The sequence below is a fragment of the Musca domestica genome, unplaced genomic scaffold (assembly GCF_030504385.1).
Source record: "Musca domestica strain aabys unplaced genomic scaffold, Musca_domestica.polishedcontigs.V.1.1 29, whole genome shotgun sequence".
NCBI classification, from domain to species: Eukaryota; Metazoa; Arthropoda; class Insecta; order Diptera; family Muscidae; genus Musca; species Musca domestica.
The window spans coordinates 6,501,492-6,521,180 of NW_026712296.1; the positions used below are offsets into that span (position 1 = coordinate 6,501,492).

A 19,689-nucleotide genomic window follows, 5' to 3' on the forward strand; every position below is an offset into this window, starting at 1 on the left:
TATGGAGTCCTTAACGGGTTCCATGGTGTAATGGTTAGCACTCTGGACTCTGAATCCAGCGATCCGAGTTCAAATCTCGGTGGGACCTACACTTTTCAATTTTTATTTTTGGATATGTGTAACATAAATACTAAAAACATCCCCTTTCTCACGAAGAGTGAGTCCAGTGACCTTAAGCAAAATTTAAAAATATACCCTTCATTTGCCGATCAATAACAGTACTTCTATACGCAACACTGCCCATTGTGCTGGTGGGGGACCTGCTTGGGCTGAAAGTGCCCTTAGACTCCGATGTAGGAAGGGAATGTAGAAAACACAAAGATACTTTGGGGTGGTATAAGGGTTTTTTCCACCTATCGCCTCACCATAACGCATAACGTAGGGAGCGTGTACACCCCATAGTCCATCAGATTGTTAAACAGTCTAAGAGATTACATTATGTAAACAAATGTAACAATAAAAACCAGTAAACAAAGTCTTACTTATAATATCCGACTTTATAATACCCTACATCCCTTTGCATATTTAGTAGAGCTTCACATAAGAAAAAAAATTTTATGGGGCATTTGTGAGAACTAAATCATACAAATTTAAAAAAAAAAAAAAAAAAAAATATATATATATATATATATATATATGGGAGCTATCCAAATCTGAACTGATCTTCATAAAATTTGGCAAATGTGTTTCTGAGCTGTAGTTGATGTGTTTCCCCGAAAGTCATTGTTACGGGGTGCATATTACGGCTGTGGAGAACAAATATAACAAATCGGATAAACAATATATGTTGAAGCTATACCTATATCTGAACATTTGGGCAAATATTACATGGGAATAAAAGGCAAATCGGACGAATATCTTCGTATATAGGAGTTATATCCAAATCTTAGCCGATCTAGATAAAATTTGGGAAAGGTATTTTGTGCTGTATTTTATATATTTCCACAAATATCGTTGTTACGTTGTTACGGCTGCAGAGGACAAAAATATCAAATCGGATGAACAATATGTATGGAAGCTATAGCTATATACGAACCGATTTATATTTTTATATCATAAATTTTCGCGAAAAACGCTAAAATTTAGGATATAAAAATTTTCCATTTCCTGGAAATAGTGCCATTTAAAATGCAATAACCTAAACCTTAAAACTCAGAATTACCAACCTCACCTGGGTACAGTTTGAAAGACCTAGGTACAATAGTCAGCGCTGAGAAAAAAGAACAACAATATACGTTCAATGGAGTTAAATGTCGATTCGCTCTATTCCTTTTAACAAATTATTTTGCATTTGTACTTCTTCATATTTCATTTTGTCAAAACTGAGCCTATTGCAGTGTAGGTCAATGACCTCCTCTGCAACGCCACCTGTTACAGTTTAGATTGCATGAATTCCATGATAGACACACGTATCAGTACGATATAGACATTTAATTAATTTTTCGTATACTAAAATGATCGTAAACATCAGCAGAACATTTTTATACCCTACAATACTATGTGTTGGGGGTATTATAAGTTTGATTGGGCCAAAAATTATGTAACACCTCGAAATATTGATTTCCCACATAGGAATGTATATATGGATCTTCCTATCTCGCCGAGCTGAGTCGGTCTAGCTATGTATGTCCGTCCGTCCGTCTGTCCATGTTAATTTGTAATCACTCTACAGGTCGCAATTATAGTCCGATCCTCACGAAATTGAAAATGGAGGTGGGGTTATGATCAGAATACAACCCTATTTCTTTTGGAGATGATCGCATAATATTTAGGGGTTGAAATGGACCAAAAACTGAAAAATTTCCTGATTTTGCAGTTGCTCTACAGGTCGCAATTATGCACCAATCGATTAGCATGGAGCTAGAGCTTAGGGCTGGGCAGAAGCCTTTCAATTTTGGTGGTCATCGTGTAATATTATTTAGTGGGTAAAATAGACCATAACATTTGTGTTAAATGAAAGTCATATTTTCCATTAAACCGCGAAAATTTTTAATTCCGACGAAATCACAAACAGATGAACAGGTCAATTCTGACCGTTACGTCGCTGCCGATAGTAAATATATCGGATATATATAGCGAAATTTATACAATGTATATATATGTACATAGGAAAGGGATGTTAGCTAGAATGCTTATATCTCAAGAATGGCTGGACCGATTTTGACAAATTTTGTCAATTCAGAATGCCCTCTTGACATAAAAGTATAAAATCTAAAAAAATCTCATAAAAAGATGCCAGTAATGATGTTAATATAGATTTTGTAGTATTTTATGAATTTTTTTTATTTTTTTTCATATTTTTATCGCATCATATTTTTATAGACAAGAACCTACCCCATCCGACGAGCGATCAGGTGACGGGAACCGAGCATGCTACAATCATATGTCTACGTCAGAAGCATCGTTGAATTTTGTTAAACAAAACTCAACAGAAAATCGAATAGTTATATGCTACAAGACATTGGAGACATTTACTTTCTATTTCGTTATTAAGGTTTCACTCCCACAATTTTTTGCCTACTGATTGCTTTAATGAAAATATACATCGTCACTTATAAAACCAACGCATAAAGTGTTAATCAGCGATTCAAACTTGATTTTACTTAAATTACATATGACTGGAAGTGGTAAAGTCGCAGCAATTGAGTTAATATTGTAAGAGTGAGTAAGGAAAGGTCAAAAGTCGGGCGTAGCCGACTATATGATACCCTACACCACTATGAGTATTTAGCAGATCGTACAAACTATGAACCTTAGTTGAATGCGTATCATGGCTTTAGAGATCCAACTCTGAATTGATTTTTATCAAATTTGACGGGGGATTTTGTGCATTTGGTACCAAATAACATTGCTGTATAGTGCATACCCGACCGAGTTTCCCTAAATGAAAAAATTCGGTCGAATGTGAAAAAATCTATCCAATTTGGGCTGATATTACATATATGGTGGACAATAATCGTAAAATCTTATGAATATGTATATCGAAGGTTTATAAAACACTGAACCGATCATGATAAAATTTGGCAGAGGTATTTTCGAGCTGTTTCTGATGTTCTGTATCAAATATCATTGTTGTGGAGTGCATATAATAACATCAAATCGGATGAAACATCTATATGGGAGCTATAGCTATATCTGAACCGATTTTCACCAAATTTTAAGTAGGATGAATTCAATCGGAATTGCCAAGATTCAGTTCGTTTGAGCTGATACTAGTCACTTGGAGCACAATAAACCTGATATCGGAGAAAGATATATGTGGAAGCGTTATCCAAATCTGAACCGATCTTGATAAAATTTTCTTTTTTTTATTTCTGAGCTGTTACTGATATTGTTACCAGATATATTAGCCATTTGGTGCACAAAAAACCTCATATCCGATAAGATATATATGGGTGCTATATCCTAATCTTATTCGGTCTCGATACAACTTGACAGAGGTATTTCTAGGCTGTATCTCATACCTAATTTTATTCTTGTGGAGTACATATTATGCATGTGAGGGTCTTAATATCCCAAATCGGATTAAGCATATATATTGGAGCTAGCTATAGCTCCAATCTGAACCGATTTTCACCAAATTTGAAGATTGATGTGGTCGGATGTGCCAAAATTCAGGTCATTTGGAATGATATTGATCATTTGGTGCACAATAAACCTCAAATCGGTTGAAGATATATATGGGAGCTATATCTAAATTTGAACCGATTCTCACCAATTTCAACAGGGTTCGTCCTTGGGTTTAACAAATATTGTTTGGAAATTTCATCTCAATCAGATAATAAATGCGATCTGCATTTTGTTCACAAAAATACATGAACAGACGGCTCAGAAGGTGATTCTATGAAGATCCCCGTCGATAGTTATCGTGCGCACCAGCCATACAGACAGACGGACGGACATCGCTAGATCGACTCCAAATGTCCTGAAACGGATTTGGTCCAAAGAAACCTAGGGTCTAAACCGTTATTTCGATGAGGCACGTATTGGACGTATCATATGATACATACCCTCTCTAGCCATATCGTATATTTACTTCAATATTTTTTTTTTCACGGCCAAACAAAAGAACCGCTATAAACAAAAAAAAGAAAACATTTTGTTCACAGAATGCTCAGAATGTGATTCTATGAAGATCCCCAATGTATAAATCGTATTTAAACAATAAAAAAATATATATATATATTTCATCCATTCAATTAAGGCTGTACAGTTTATTTTGACTTTTATAGTATTTGAAATGGAAGAAAATATATATATATATATATATATATATATATATATATATATATATATATATATATATATATATATATATATATATATATATATATATATATATATATATATATATATATATATATATATATATATATATATATATATATATATATAATTTTTTTTTTTGATTTTACCAGTGTGAATTTTCCACTTGCAACAGTTTCGGTTGCTCTCTCACAATTTTCTTCCATTTCAAATACTATAAAAGTCAAAATAAACTGTACAGCCTTAATTGAATGGATGAAATATATATATATATATTTTTTTATTGTTTAAATACGATTTATACATTCCTCTTTAAAACAGAAAAGAATTAGAAATAAGCCAATTGAAGTCTAATACACAAAAAAAAACAAGTGAATTAAAAATTTCCCTTTATATACCATTTGTTCAAATTTATTCAACGGGGACCGCTTTTAATTACCAAATGCTTAGTCCCGGTTGTTGGTCCCATTATGAACTACAAATACCAGTGAAAATTTTGTGTATGTGTGCTATAGGAAAACGTGGACTTGCATACACAGCGTTCCGCGACTGGAGCTGGAACCCATTACGAACTATACCAATTTTTGGACAAATCTGTCGAAAAATGTGGCTAAAACCATTAAAATACTGAAAATACTAAAGGAGTACCTATACAACTAAGGTTCTGCCACCAATCAAAATGCGGCAAAAATCATCAAAATACCAAATATCGGGAGGTAGCGTTATATGAAGCTTTATCAGAAGGTGGACCGATATATTTCGTTTTCAATGCCAACAATCTTAGACACAATACAAACTATTGTGCTAAATTTTAAAGTTCTACGTCAAATAATGTAGGCTGTATCATCCTCCTTCCATGATGGAGGAAAAAACAAATCTAACATATTTGTTCGAGGTGATCGTCCTGTTATGAACAATTCAACATTAGTTTGTAAACAAATCACTCAAGTGAGCTTTTTGATTGCGAACACAGAGCATTGATGAGTTCGTGTTTGCTCACAATTTTTTCCTTTCGTTTGACCAACTGGAATCAACATGTTACATCGGACCGGCTGATTGAGCTTGATTTAGCTGTAACAGGTTTTTAGACTGGGAGAACATATATGATCGTGCTTCGATATATCCAATATACAATAAAACAAGTTAAAAAGTAAAGTAAAAAGCTAAATTGTTATTCAAAATTCTTATCCTTTGTGGGGGAAGTACCAGAAGGAGTGGACCCATACATTCCACCTTCACAGCAGATCATGTGTTAGTTAGAAATAATAGGATGTGTGAAATATGAAGAGAGCCGGATGCTTATTTCGGATTTTATAATCGTTTTGGTTATTCAAATCCTTGACTCTTTGTGGGGCGGTACCAGAAGGAATGGTCCGATCTCCCTACCATCTTTATAACAGATCTGGTGTCGATGGAATTATTAAAATGTGCCAAGTCTGAATGTAATCTAAACTTAATTCCGCGTTTTATGAACTTAATGGATATTCAAAATTTTGACCCTTTGTGGGGGAGATACCAGAAGGAGTGGACCGATATATTTCATCTTCACACCAGACCTTGGTTTAATAAAAGTATTGTAAAATGTGTTTAATTTGAAGATAATCGGACTAATGATGGAGTGAACCGATGCAAATGCAAATACTTAGCAGTAAATTGTTTTCTTTGAAAATGTTGACATTTTGTGGGGAAGGTACCAGATGAAATGAATCGATATTTTCCATCTCCGAACTCGATCTAACTTTGACAATAATATCACGATGTACCAAGTTTGGATCAAATCGGATACTCCATTCCAGAGTTATCGTGCGCACCAGTCATACAGATAGACGGACGGACGGACGGACATCGCTAGACCAACACCAAATGTTCTGAAACGGATTTGGTCCAAAGAGACCTAGTGTCTAAACCGTTATTTCGATGAGGCACGTTTTGGCCGTATCAAATGATACATACCCTCTCTAGACATATGGTATATTTACTTCAATATTTTTTGTCACGGCCAAACAAAAGAACCGCAATAGTGCCAATAAATTTCACACTTTAAACAAAAAAGCAAAACATTTTTAACTCACACACACAGAGAAAAGTGTTTTTATTTAAATTTTATTTGACGAGAAATAGCTTCTAACAAGTTGAAATGCAATGCAGGGATGGACAATCATATTCCTTCCTTCATACTTTTTTATCCTCATGTTAAAATAGTCCGTTGTCATGAAGCTAAACAATTATTTTAAATGCGATTCAATTCCCCACAGGTAGATCGCCCCACGATATTTGTACTTATTACATAAATTCAAATTGAGTTAATGTACTACAATTGACAAGAATAATGTAAAAACATGATTTTAAACACCATGTCATCAACCGGTTCTATGGTGTAATGGTTAGCACTCTGGACTTTGAATCCAGCGATCCGAGTTCAAATCTCGGTAGAACCTATAATCATAAGCTTTTTATTCAATTTTTTTTTTTAAATTTTTGGTAAATAATAAATATATTTATATGTTCAGCAAGAAAGAGCGGAATCCCCCCAATAAAAATGCGGGGTAGTATTTTATATAAAATAAATATATTCATTTTATAGATAAAATATTCATATGAGCCTTTTAATTAAGATTATTTAAAAAAACGTTAAAAAAATGTTGTGTCTTTTGAAAACTTTAAAATTTCACTTAAATTCACATTAAAATATTTTATAAATATACCATGTATATTTTTATATTAATCGATTTGGTACAATAAACCTCGCAAATATTTTATTATGAAAAAATTGTATTACATATTTTAGGGGTGTTTTAAAATAAATATGTATCTGTGTGTGTCGCAGAGAAATCCACAATGTGTGGATATTGTGGATTTTATCAGGTCACATGCGCATTAGAATCCATTCCTGTTAATATTGGTGTTTAAACAAAGCACTCCTGAGCGGTTCCATGGTGTAATGGTTAGCACTCTGGACTCTGAATCCAGCGATCCGAGTTCAAATCTCGGTGGAACCTGAAAAATGATTTATTTTTGGCAATGACTGCATAAATAAAAGCAAATGAAATAAATTATACAGGGTAAGATAAAGAACTGCAATAAACTCAAACGTCATATATTTTAAATTTTTCTTTAAATTTTATTAATTGAAAGCAAAAAATGTTGGAAATAGCATCACATTTTAGAATATGTTTAGATTTGTTCCAATTGGTTACATTTGGCACGAATTATGGCCTTCAAACTGCCAATGAAACCGTCACATACTGCCCGAATGTTGCTCTGCGGTATTTTGGCGAAGCGCTTGCATGAGGTGATCGACACTTTGGTATTTTTAGTGCCAACCTTGCTTTCCAAAATATTCCAGACACAATAGTGCAACGGATTGGTATCCGGAGATTTTGGTGGCCATTGTGAGCTGGAAATGAAGCGAGGAACCTCATTTTGTAACCATTCTTGGGTGGCGTGTGCTGAATGCGATGGCATGTCCAAGTCCTGTTGGAATGTTCAAGGTCTGCGGCTCAAATGTTTGCGTGTCCAAGGCTTTAATACACCCTCCAGAATATTTTTGCGATAATATTCGGCATTTATTCTGATGCCACGGTCGATTAATACGAACGAAGAGCGATCATAGGCTGTTATGGCGGCCCACACCATCACCATGGACGGCGCTTGAGTTCTGGTGGCCAACCGAAGGTGCACATTTTCAGCTGACCTCTTTGGCAAGTAAACACGATAATTTTGTTTGTTAACAAACTGCTGGACAACGAAAGTTTTCTCATCGGAGAAAACCAAATTCGGCAGATCACCACTTACGGCACAGCGAAGCAACTCTTTAGCTCTTTTGAGTAAATTTTCTTTCTGTTGCGAGCTCATTCTTCAATACTTGCCGAATGGAATATTACGATATGTTCAGTTCACGAGCCATTTTTCGGCCACTGCGACGCGGGATTGGATCAATTCCCTTCTTTACTTTTGGAACCATTCCTGCTGATGTTGCTGTTTTCTTCCGTCGGGCTACGCTACCAGTATCACGGTAACGAGCGATGGTACGAGACACAAAAGATTTATTCACATTTAAAAATTCACAAATAACCGATCATGTGATACCCTACGACCATGTGATACCCTACTCATTTTAGTCGATTATTTGAAATAATGCCATATTGTCCTTATATCTACACTCTATGTCGTGCTGATAGGTATCCAAAACAATTGCACACAAAAGTTGTGGTCCATTTTATCCGCTAAATATATTTCAAGGATCGTCCAGAATGATACACTTCAGCGCTGTCTTAAACCCTAACTTGCAAAATTCCGTGTCGATTGGTTTTTAATTGTGACCTGTAGTGCCACTACAAGATAGGGAAATTTGTAATTTTTGGTCCATATCAACCTCTTAATATACATCTTGAAAACCAATAGGCTTTAATTCTAACTCTAACTCTATCCCCATGCTAAATTTCTTGAGAATCGAACGATAATTGTGACTTGAATATAATACTCACAAAACATTGTGTTGTAAGGAGAAAAATATTAAATATTAATCAAAGTTCAATATTCTAAGTCAAATATAAAAAAATCTCATGCGATAAAAAATATAACAAAAAATAAAAAATATTCACTTTTTTTTTCTTAGATTTTACAAAATTTCCTGGCAAGGAACCATTCCGAATTTGTGAGAATTGTAAAAAAAACTCCCCAGCCGTTCTTGAGTTATAAGCTGTCTAACTAACATCCCCTTCATTGATATATGAGATTGTAAATATTTTTTTCTATATATGCGACATTTTCGTGCATTTGTGATTTCGCTAGGATCAAAAATATTGGCGGTTAAGTGGAAATTTCCGTATTTTTTACATAAAAATTATGGTTTATTTTACCCGCTAAATATTGTCCGATGACCGTCCAAGTCGGTAGGTCTCTGTCCGTCCAATCCCAAACTCTAAGTACATTCAAAATTCCGATTCGATTGGTAGATAATTGTGGCCTGTAGAGCAACAGCAAAATCAAGATTTTTTCTGTTTTGGTCCATTTCAAGCCCTTAATATTTCTAATCCGACCCCTTCTAATCTGACCCTAACCCCACCTCCATTTTGAATTTCGTGAGGATCGGGTCATAATTACGACCTGTAGCTTGATTACAAATTAACATGGGCAGACGACCAGAAGGACGGACGGACATACATAGCTAGAACGATTCAGCTCGGCGATATAGGAAGATCTATATATACTTTCATTTGTGGGAAACCAATATTTCGAGGTGTTATATAATTTTTGGCCCAATCAAACTTATAATACCCCAACATATAGTGTCGTAGGGAATAAAAATTCGTAATTAATGATAACCGATATATGGGGCTATACGAAGACGAGGACCTGCATAAGTAATTTTTTGTCATAGGCTACAGTATCGATTCCGAAGTTCAAATGTCGCTAATATCATCAAAATACCGAATATTAAGAGGTACCATTATATGGTGGCTATACGAAGTCGTGGACCTGCAAAGACAATTTTCTGTCTTTACGAATTTCAAATACGATATTGGAAATAATTCGGGTGAATAATGTCACTTGAATTATCAAAATACCGAATATCTGGAGATATCGAATCTATATCTATCTATAAGAATATGTCTACCTTTATAGGTAATTTTTGCCATCGGCTGTAGTACCCATTACGAAGTTCCAATACAAAATTTGAAACAATTCCTGTAAATAATGTTGCTAAAATCATTAAAATTCCGAATATTGAGAGGTATTGTTACATGGGGGCTATACGAATACGTGGACCTGTATAGTAATTTGTTGTTATCGGTTGTAGTACCCATTACGAATTTCAAATACGTAATTTGATAATTCCGGCTAATAATGTCGCTAAAATCCTGAGAATACCAAATATTGAGAGGTATCGTTATATCGGGGATATACGAAAACGTGGTCAGTTCCGTCACCGAAGCTGGAACCCATTACAATCAACAAATACAATTTATTGGACAAACCTGTGGAAAAATGTGCCAAAAATCATAACAATAACGAATACCCTTATATGGAGGATCCACATATTAAATGTTCCGCTACTGGAGCTAGAACCCATAACGAACTACAAATACCAATTTTTGGACAAATTGGTGCAAAAATGTGGCTAAAACCATCGAAATGCCGAATATCGGGAGCTACCGAAGCGTTGACCGATGTATTTCATTTTAAAAACCAACCATCCTAGACACAATACAAACTACTGTGCCAAATTTTGAAGCTCTGTGATACCCTACAACATTACAATATGTTGGAAGACCCTTATGTCCAAATTCATTTTGGAAGATTTAAATTTACGCACCCCGCTGTGTTGTTATGTATTCGAAATAAATTCATAAAAGTCGTGGTTCATTTTACAGCTAAATATAATATGATGGTCATCCTAAATGCTGGACTTTTCCCTGTACCTAACTTTCTCCTCAGAGCGACTGAAAAATCAGGGAAATTTTTTTTTTTTTGGTTCATTTCAAGCTTTTTTAATTTTTAATTCTGACACTACCCCCATGCAAAATTTTGAAAGGATGGGACAATAATTGCGACCTGTATATAATACCTTCAATACATGGGGCGTGTAAAAAAACTTTAGCAAAAGTACAATTCAAAATTGTATGTCAAGTTTAAAATATCGCATGCGATTAAAAAATATGACAATAATTGAAAAAATGTAACAAAAAATATTCACTTTTTTATGGCATGTTTTTACGCGATTTTTCATAGATTTTATCTTTTCTGGCAAGAGACCATTCCGAATGGATGAGAATTGTGAAAATCTCTGCAGCGGTTCTTGACTTATAAGGGTTTTAAATAGCATTTCCTACTTTGATGTAAGAGTTTGTATATATTTTGCTATATACCTTGCATATGAGCATCAATGTAACGGTCAGAAGTGACATTTTCGTGTATTTGTAATTTCGTCAGGATTAAAAATATTCGCCGTTTAAATTTTCGTACATACAATGTATGGTATATTTTACCCGCTAAATATGGTGCGATGACCATCCAAATTGGTAGGCTTCTGCCCAGCGCTAAACTCTAACTCCATGCAATATTCCTTCGATTGGTCTATAATTGTGGCCTGTAAAGCAAGATTAAATCTAAGATTTTTTTTCTGTTTTTGAAACATTTCAACGCCTAAATATTTTGCGATCATCTCCAAAAACAGTAGGGTTCTATTCTGACCCTAACCCCATTTCCATTTTCAATTTCGTGGGGATCGGACCCTAATTGCGACCTGTAGCTAGATTATAAATTAACGTGGACAGACGGACGGACATACATAGCTAGATTGACTCAGCTCCGCGAGATAGAAAGATCCATATATACTTTCCTATGTGGTAAATCAATATTTCGAGGTGTTACATAATCAAACTTATAATACCCTACAACACTATCAACAAGAACAAGTAAGCAAAGGCTATAGTCGTGCGGGGCCGACTATGTTATACCCTACAAAACTACAATATGTTAGAAGTCCTCCTATGTCCAAATCAGAGGGCTGCAATGAGTATGATCGAGTAGGCTTGATCACACACAGTGGAAATACAATCAAACTCAATCAGTCGGTCAGATGCAACATGTTCATTCGAGTTACTCAAGCCAAACGAAAAAGATGTGATCAAACATGTATTGATCGAAGTTTTGTGATCGCAATCAAACAGCTTACATGAGTTATTTGTTTACGAACTTATGTTGAATTGTTCATAACGGGTCGATCATCTATGAGGAGTCTTGTCGGTTTGATTCATCCCAGTTAAGTGAGTGATTTGATTTGATTAAAACACAAATGTTCGAAACTGAGCGAAATCATGATTGTAATTTTACAAAGGATTTCATAACTAAAAGCTGTCCCCATAAAAAAAATTGGTGCAAATTATATTTAAACAATGTTTTCGTTTTATTTGGCGTTTTGGTGTGTTAGACTTCAGTGACTTATTTGAAAAAAAAAAAAAAAAAAAAAAAAAATTAAATTTTTTAATAAAGAAACACATCATTGGTATTTAGAAAACTAAAAATGTTTAAATATTTTTTTTTATTTTACAATATTGGTCAAGATTTTTCACAAACTTCGACCTCTTCGTTGACCTACACCTGTGTAGTTTCTGCTTGCAACAATTTCGTTCGCACTATCACAATATTCTTCCATTTCAAATATTAAAAAAGTCAAAATAAACTGTCCTAACTTGATTAAATGGTTGAATAAACAATGACGCTGAGCGAACTCGATTCAAAGAAGACAATCACGGTTGTGATTGCTCATTTACATTCATGTGTTCGATCAACTCACGTTGCTGAACACATCAAACCGTCTCGAACGCTCATGTTTGATTGTGAGTGAAGTGATTCAAACTGAGCGTTCGATTCGATCCGAAGCGAAAACGGTCATTTCATTCAGATCAAACTAAACGACTGCATCAACAAAAATCAGGTAAGAAACCGAGTATGCTTGAATTTTTGCATACTCGTTGCAGCCCTCTGGTCCAAATCCATATCGGAAGATTTCGCTTTTGAAATTAGGATTTTGACTAGGGACATTTGTCCAATATTTATGCACTCCGTCGGGCTGTTAGTTGTTGTGGTCCATTTTACAGCTAAATATAATCCAATGGTCATCCAAAATGCTAGAATTCTTCCCTGTTCTTAACTCTCTTCACATTCGTGTCGATTGGCTTCAATTGTGTGATCGGAAAAACATTTCCGTTTTTGGTTAATTTGAACCCCTAAATATTTTGCAATCATCTCCAAAAGCAAGAAGCCCAAGAATGATTTGCTTGTCTACGATATTTGGCTATATTCGTCAACGAAATCAGCATAAAAGCCTTTTGTGTATTTCGGATATCGCCTGTGAGTAATGCTGGTATTTTTTCACACTAAATTAGTCCATTCTACCCGCTGTCCTAAACTCTAACTTTATGCGAGATTTCGTGTTCAATGGTTTCTATTTGTGACCTTTATAACGGCTGCAAAATCAGGAAAATTTTTGGTTGTTGGTCCATTTCAAATCCTAATATATTACTATCGGCATCTATGTAACGGTCAGAATTGACCTGTTCGTCTATTTGTGATTTCGCCGGGATTAAAAATATTCGCGGCTTAATGAAAAATTGGAATTTTATTTAACACAAATTTTATGGTCTTTTTTACCCACTAAATATTACCTGATGCCCATCAAAATTGGAAGGCTTCTGCCCAGCCCTAACATCTAGTTTTTGGTCCATTTCAACCCCTAAATATTACGCGATCATCTCCAAAAGAAATAGGGTTCTATTCTGACCCTAGCCTCCATTCCATTCACGGACATAGATAGCTAGATCGACTCAGCTCGGAGAGATAGGAAGATCCATATATACTTTCCTATGTGCGAAACCAATATTTCGAGGTGTTACATAATTTTTGGCCCAATCAAACTTATAATACCCCGAACACATTGTGTTGTAGGGTATAAAAATGAAATTTTACCTCTTTTCAATTATATCCCAAAAAATCGGAAGTTTACTTTTGCGCCACTTTGGCAAAATGTCGCTAAATATTCGTAAAATAAAATATTTTCAGAATATGACATTGCATTAGAGTACAAAAAGTAAACTCCTTCAGGTTCCACCGAGATTTGAACTCGGATCGCTGGATTCAGAGTCCAGAGTGCTAACCATTACACCATGGAACCACACATCACAGCTGCCATAAATTGCGGTTTTATAGTTGTGACCTTGGACACACAAATCGTTTTAATCTCTACAAAATGTGTTTCGTTCTTATTCGAAAACTATGGGGTGTGAAAGAAACGGTTTAGTTAATTCAACAACCAATCATTCGAATCATCCGAATATACAGTAGTGGTCAAATTTTTAGATACGTGGTTAATTACATTAGTTTATTTTTTCAGTTTCTAGAAGCTGATTCAACAACCATTGTGTATTCTCAATGGAGGCAGCTAGGAAATGAAATACAAATTAGGAAATATTTTATCGTTTTTTTTTGGTAACATTGACGCAATTGCTTTCTTTATAAATTATAGAAATAGAGATTTATTTTCTTGTTTAATATATTTCCTTATTATCAAGGATTTTCTATCAGAAACAGTTTCGAACCCGACGAACAGTGAATACTTTTTTTGTTTCGAAAATATTTTCTATACATTTAGAGATTTTGGAAAAAAAAAATAAAAATTGTACAAATGCGATGGTACATTTTAAATGTTCATTTTCTTTAGGTTGTGATTTGTAGGTCTATTGCCATTTTCCCTGTATTTTACCACTTTCCAAAGAAAATGTGAGAGAAATATTTATTCAGCGAGTCTCACAACCCTTTTAGATTGAAAGGACTAAACGAGCATAAGAATGGAACTCATTTTCGGCATTGCCTCATTTCTTTGCCCTTAAAAAAATTCATGTTATTAAATTCACAATATAAATTATGGAGTAAGCGCGTTCTTAAAACTTTACTATAATATAAATTTGGATTAAACTCGTTCAATATGGTAAAAAATTGGTTTATCTTTATCTATGGATTTGATTTTGTTTATAAGTATGTGTGTACGTGTATGCATGCACAAATAACTAAAACCCCAGCGGGATTTTCAACTAGTCGTTAGTTATAAATGCATTATTCGTCAACTAACTACAAATTGGTTGAAAAGTTATCTGGAGATCATAAAGCTAAGTGACCACTACAGGTTGATATTCAGATCACTTTTCAACCAATTTGTAGTTAGTTGAAAAATAATGCATTTATGAACTAACTTCTCTGCGGGACTTTTCTCAAACTGTTGAGAAAATCATTGGTTATAAATAGATTATTCTACAACTAACTACAAATTGGTTGAAAAGTCATCTGAAGATCAACCAGTTAAGAAACCACTACTGGCTATCGTTAGAGCAATCCACCATTTAAATGTGAATAAATCGTTTCTGTCTCGTACCATCACTCGTTACCGTGATACTGGTAGCGTAGTCCCACGTCAAGGAAGTGAAAACTGCAACATTAACAGAAATGCTTCGAAAAGTAAAGAAGCGACATGATCAAACCCCGCCTCGCAGTGGGCGATAAATGGCTCGTGAGCTGAACATATCGCAATATTCAATTCGGCAAATATTGAAAAATGAGCTCGGGGTAAAGCCATTGAAATTTCAATAAGTGCAATAACTTATACCGCAACAGAAAGAAAATAGACTCAAAAGAGCTAAAGAGTTACTTCGCTTGGCCGAAAGTGGTGAGCTGCCGAATTTGGTTTTCTCCGATGAGAAAACATTCGTTGTCCAGCAGTTTGTAAACTAATAAAATGATCGTGTTTATTTGCCAAAGAGGTGCACCTTTGGTTGGCCACCAGAACTCAAGCGCCGCCGATGTTCGCTCTCCACTCGCATTAATCGACCGTGGCATCAGAACAAATGCCGAGTATTATCGCGAAAATATTCTGGAGGGTGTATTAAAGCCTTGGGCACGCAAACATCTTTTCCGCAGAACTTGGACATTCCAACAGGACTCAGCACCATCGCACTCAGCACGCGCCCTCCAAGAATGTTTCCAAAATGAGTTTCTTCGCTTGATTTCCAGCGCACAATGGCCACCAAAATTTCCGGATACCAATCCGTTGGACTATTGCGTCTGGAGTATTTTGGAAAGCAATGTTGGCACTAAAAAATATCAAAGTGTCGATCACCTCAAGCAAGCGCTACGCCGGGAATGGGCCAAAACCCCGCAGAGCAACATTCGGGCAGCGTGTGACGGTTTCATTGGCCGTTTGAAGGCCATAATTCGTGCCAAAGGTTACCAATCGAACAAATCTAAACGTATTCTAAAATTTAATGCTAATTCGACATTTTTTGCTTTCATTCAATAAAAATTAAAAAAATTTAAAAATTATGGCTTTTGACCTTGAAAATATTTGTCATGTTAATATTTTCAAGAAGGCATTTTTCATTCTGTTTCGATCATTCATTCTATTGAGTTCTAATTGTTTTTACTTTCAAATAAATGTTTTATATTTTTCTTACAAAATTTAATCATCGGAATTTTCTACATCACAAACTATGTACATGGTAATGTTTTACTTGTAGTATTGAAGCCAGACTGCCAATTTTACATTATTTAATTTTTTTTCCATTCTTCTTCCCATGTTTGGTGATTTTTCCCAAATAAATGGTGGAGGGGAAAAAATATTTAGCTGGCTTCACAACCCTTTTTAAATTGAAGGACCTAACGACAATATTGTAAATAAGTATTATGTATACTTAAGGATTAGTTTGCCGATATAATTTGTTTTTCTCCGAAAAAGATATTCTTGTGTTTAGTGGAGGTTGTTTTTCGAAAGTGGTTTGAAAAGTTAAACATTTTTCTATTCACAATAGGAATTATGGCACAACGTGCCCTATAAACATTGATATAATAACAATCTGATTTCTGCAATATGGTGAATATTTTTATTATCTTTATCTATGGATTTTGTTACGTCTGTGTGTATGTGTTCGTACACATATTTAAGAATTATCTGAATGTAATAATATATAATAGCAACTTAAATTAAAATGAATTTACATTAAAAGTTTAATGTATTTTTTCACTTCATTTTAATTTTACGAAGTATTTATTTTTTATTTATCATCGAAACGAATTAAGACAGAAGACTAGAATAATGTGAATTGGTGTCTTGTGAACGAAGTTGGTTTATATTTACCTACGATTTGATAAAGTTTCAATATTATGCCACCCCCATTTCTGGTCTCCGAATGGACCAGGTATTTTCAGTGCAGTTCCACTATTTGGTATAGTCCAAATATTCAATGTGACCAAATATTTAATATTCGGAAAAATGTGATAAGGATGCTACAAGAGAAAATTGTAGCCGATTTCGCAAAATTTTTCAAATATATAATGGATGTGTATGAAGTTTCGTACTAATTATCATCAATGTCGGGAAATGGAAAAGTTCATTTTTATACCCTCCACCAAAAAAAGTATGGAGGGTATATTAAGTTCGTCATTCCATTTGTAACTCATCGAAATAATCCTTTTAGATCCAACAAAGTATATATATATTCTTGATCAGCGTAAAATTCTAAGACGATTTAGCCATGTCCGTCCGTATAGCCCCCATATAACGGTACCCCCGATATTCGGTATTTTGATGATGTTAGCCACATTTTTCAACGGAATTGTATGAAAATCCACACAAGTAGTTCCTTGTGGGTACTTTATACCTCGGCAGAGAATTATCTATATAGGTCCACAATATTGTATAGCCCCCATATAACGGTAACCCCACGGAATTCGGTATTTTGATGATGTTAGCCACATTTTTCAATGGAATTGTCTGAAAATCCACACAAGTAGTTCCTTGTGGGTACTTTATCCCTCGGCAGAGAATTATCTATATAGGTCCACAATATCGTATAGCCCCCATATAACGGTACTCCCCTATATTCGGTATTTTGATGATTTTAGTCACTTTTTCCAATGGAATTATCTGAAAATCCACACAAGGAGTTCCTTGTGAGTACTTTACACTCAGACATAGATTTGTCTTTATAGGTCCACAATATCGTATATCCCCCCATATATCGGCACCTTCCTATATTAGATATTTTAAAGATTTTAAAAGAATTTTTAATGGATTTTATTTTTTTGAAAATTTTCTAATTCGTTCCAAATGGTGGAGGGTATTCAAAGTTCGGCCCGGCCGAACTTACTGCTTTTTTACTTGTTTTTAATTGGACCATCCCGATATGGTTTCGAAAATCATCTGCATACGTTCCTGTCCGTTCGACCACAAACATGTACAACTTCAGCACAGATGTGTACGAATCAGCATCGGCACATGGCCACAAACATCAGCAACACAAGCCAAACATGCGTCCATGTTGTAGAAAACAATGACGACGATCTTACACTTCATAATTCTTAGAAAGCATAAATATTTATTCGGTTTTGACCAGATAAATGGTAAGTACATAATAAGACACTTTTTATACCCTCCACAATGGAGGGTATATTTACTTTATCATTCCGCTCGTAACTCCTCGATATAAATTCATGTGAGACCCAACAAAGTGTATGTGAATTTTGCTAGTAGGCAGATCAAGCTCGTAAATGGTCCATGTCGGTCCACGCTTTTGTATATCATCTCGATATTCTGTATTTTCATAGCCACCATGTAACGGAGTTTGAGCGGCATTTTTCGACGAAATTATGTGCTTTTTTACTTGTTAATTATCAATTTGAATTATGTTAAACTTTTTGCACCATAAGGGACATTTCGGAGTTAGCCCTATTTAAAACAAATTTAAACCAGTAAAGAAAAAAATTGGCAGAGGTATTTTCGAGCAGTATCTGATGCCCCGTATCAAATATCATTGTTGTGGAGTGCATATTACGCATGTGAGAGACTCTAACACCGAATCGGATGAAACATACATATGGGAGCTATATCTGAACCGATTTTCTCCAAATTTGATGTACTTGCTTATAGACTGAATTCGGTCAGAGGTGCCAAAATTCAGGTAATTTAGACTGATATTGGCCATTTGGTGCACAATAGACCCGAAATGGGTTGAAGATATATATGAGATCGTCCTTGGGCCAAACAAATATTGTTTGGACAATTTCATCTCCATCGGATAAAAAATGCAACCTGCATTTTGTTCACAAATATACATAGACAGACGGATGGACTGATATGCATAAATCGTCCTAGATAGTGATTCTATGAAAAGTAACTATGGGTCTATCTCGCTTACTTCTCCCTGTTACAAACAAATGCACAAAGACATAATACCGCTATTTGGTGTAGGGTATAAATATCAGCCGGTTTGGCGACAGATGTGCACCCTCAGGCAATGTTTAATTAATTGAATATATTTCGACTTCTGTTATGATTATTCAAATGATTGGCCCTCTCGAAGAAATGGGCCAATATTGTCCATTTCATAGCGGACCTAAATAAATATGATATAAATATTACGACGTGCCAGGTTTGGACTACATCGACAACTTCCTTCACTTTATATAAGATATGTGATAATTTTTAGAAAATTTTGAAGTGTGCGTGAGGTACCGAGGACCGAAGTATTCCATTTTTACACTTCATCTAATACATATTAAAATACTGGTATGGGCAAAATTACAAGAAAATTTAACATTTTTATCCAATTTTATGCGAAATCGTAAATTCCGATCAATTCCATATTCATATCACGTTGAGAGAAGTATTAAGATATAGCAAGTTGTAAAGAATGACTGTCTTGTTTCGCAAGTTATGACCGATATAAGTATTGAAAATTGTGGTACGATCAACTTAGTATTTGTATAACTCTAATAATAGTTAGGAATCGGCGATGAAACCATGTCAGTGCCATCTTCAATCGAGATCAAACTGATACAAGAAGAAGAAAGTTAATATCGTGCTTTCTAAAT

At 34.8% G+C, this 19,689-nt stretch overlaps 4 non-coding genes across 4 annotated transcripts; 3 read left to right on the forward strand and 1 right to left on the reverse strand.

Moving 5' to 3' along the window:
* Positions 1 to 16: 16 nt before the first annotated feature.
* TRNAQ-CUG (transfer RNA glutamine (anticodon CUG)) lies at positions 17 to 88 on the forward strand. The gene has a single exon. It is a non-coding gene; the product is annotated as a tRNA-Gln (tRNA).
* Positions 89 to 6,632: 6,544 nt separating this feature from the next.
* Positions 6,633 to 6,704, forward strand: TRNAQ-UUG (transfer RNA glutamine (anticodon UUG)). Its single transcript has one exon. It is a non-coding gene; the product is annotated as a tRNA-Gln (tRNA).
* Positions 6,705 to 7,193: 489 nt separating this feature from the next.
* On the forward strand, positions 7,194 to 7,265 carry TRNAQ-CUG (transfer RNA glutamine (anticodon CUG)). The gene has a single exon. It is a non-coding gene; the product is annotated as a tRNA-Gln (tRNA).
* A 6,608-nt stretch (positions 7,266 to 13,873) lies between these two features.
* On the reverse strand, positions 13,874 to 13,945 carry TRNAQ-CUG (transfer RNA glutamine (anticodon CUG)). The gene has a single exon. It is a non-coding gene; the product is annotated as a tRNA-Gln (tRNA).
* Positions 13,946 to 19,689: the final 5,744 nt, after the last annotated feature.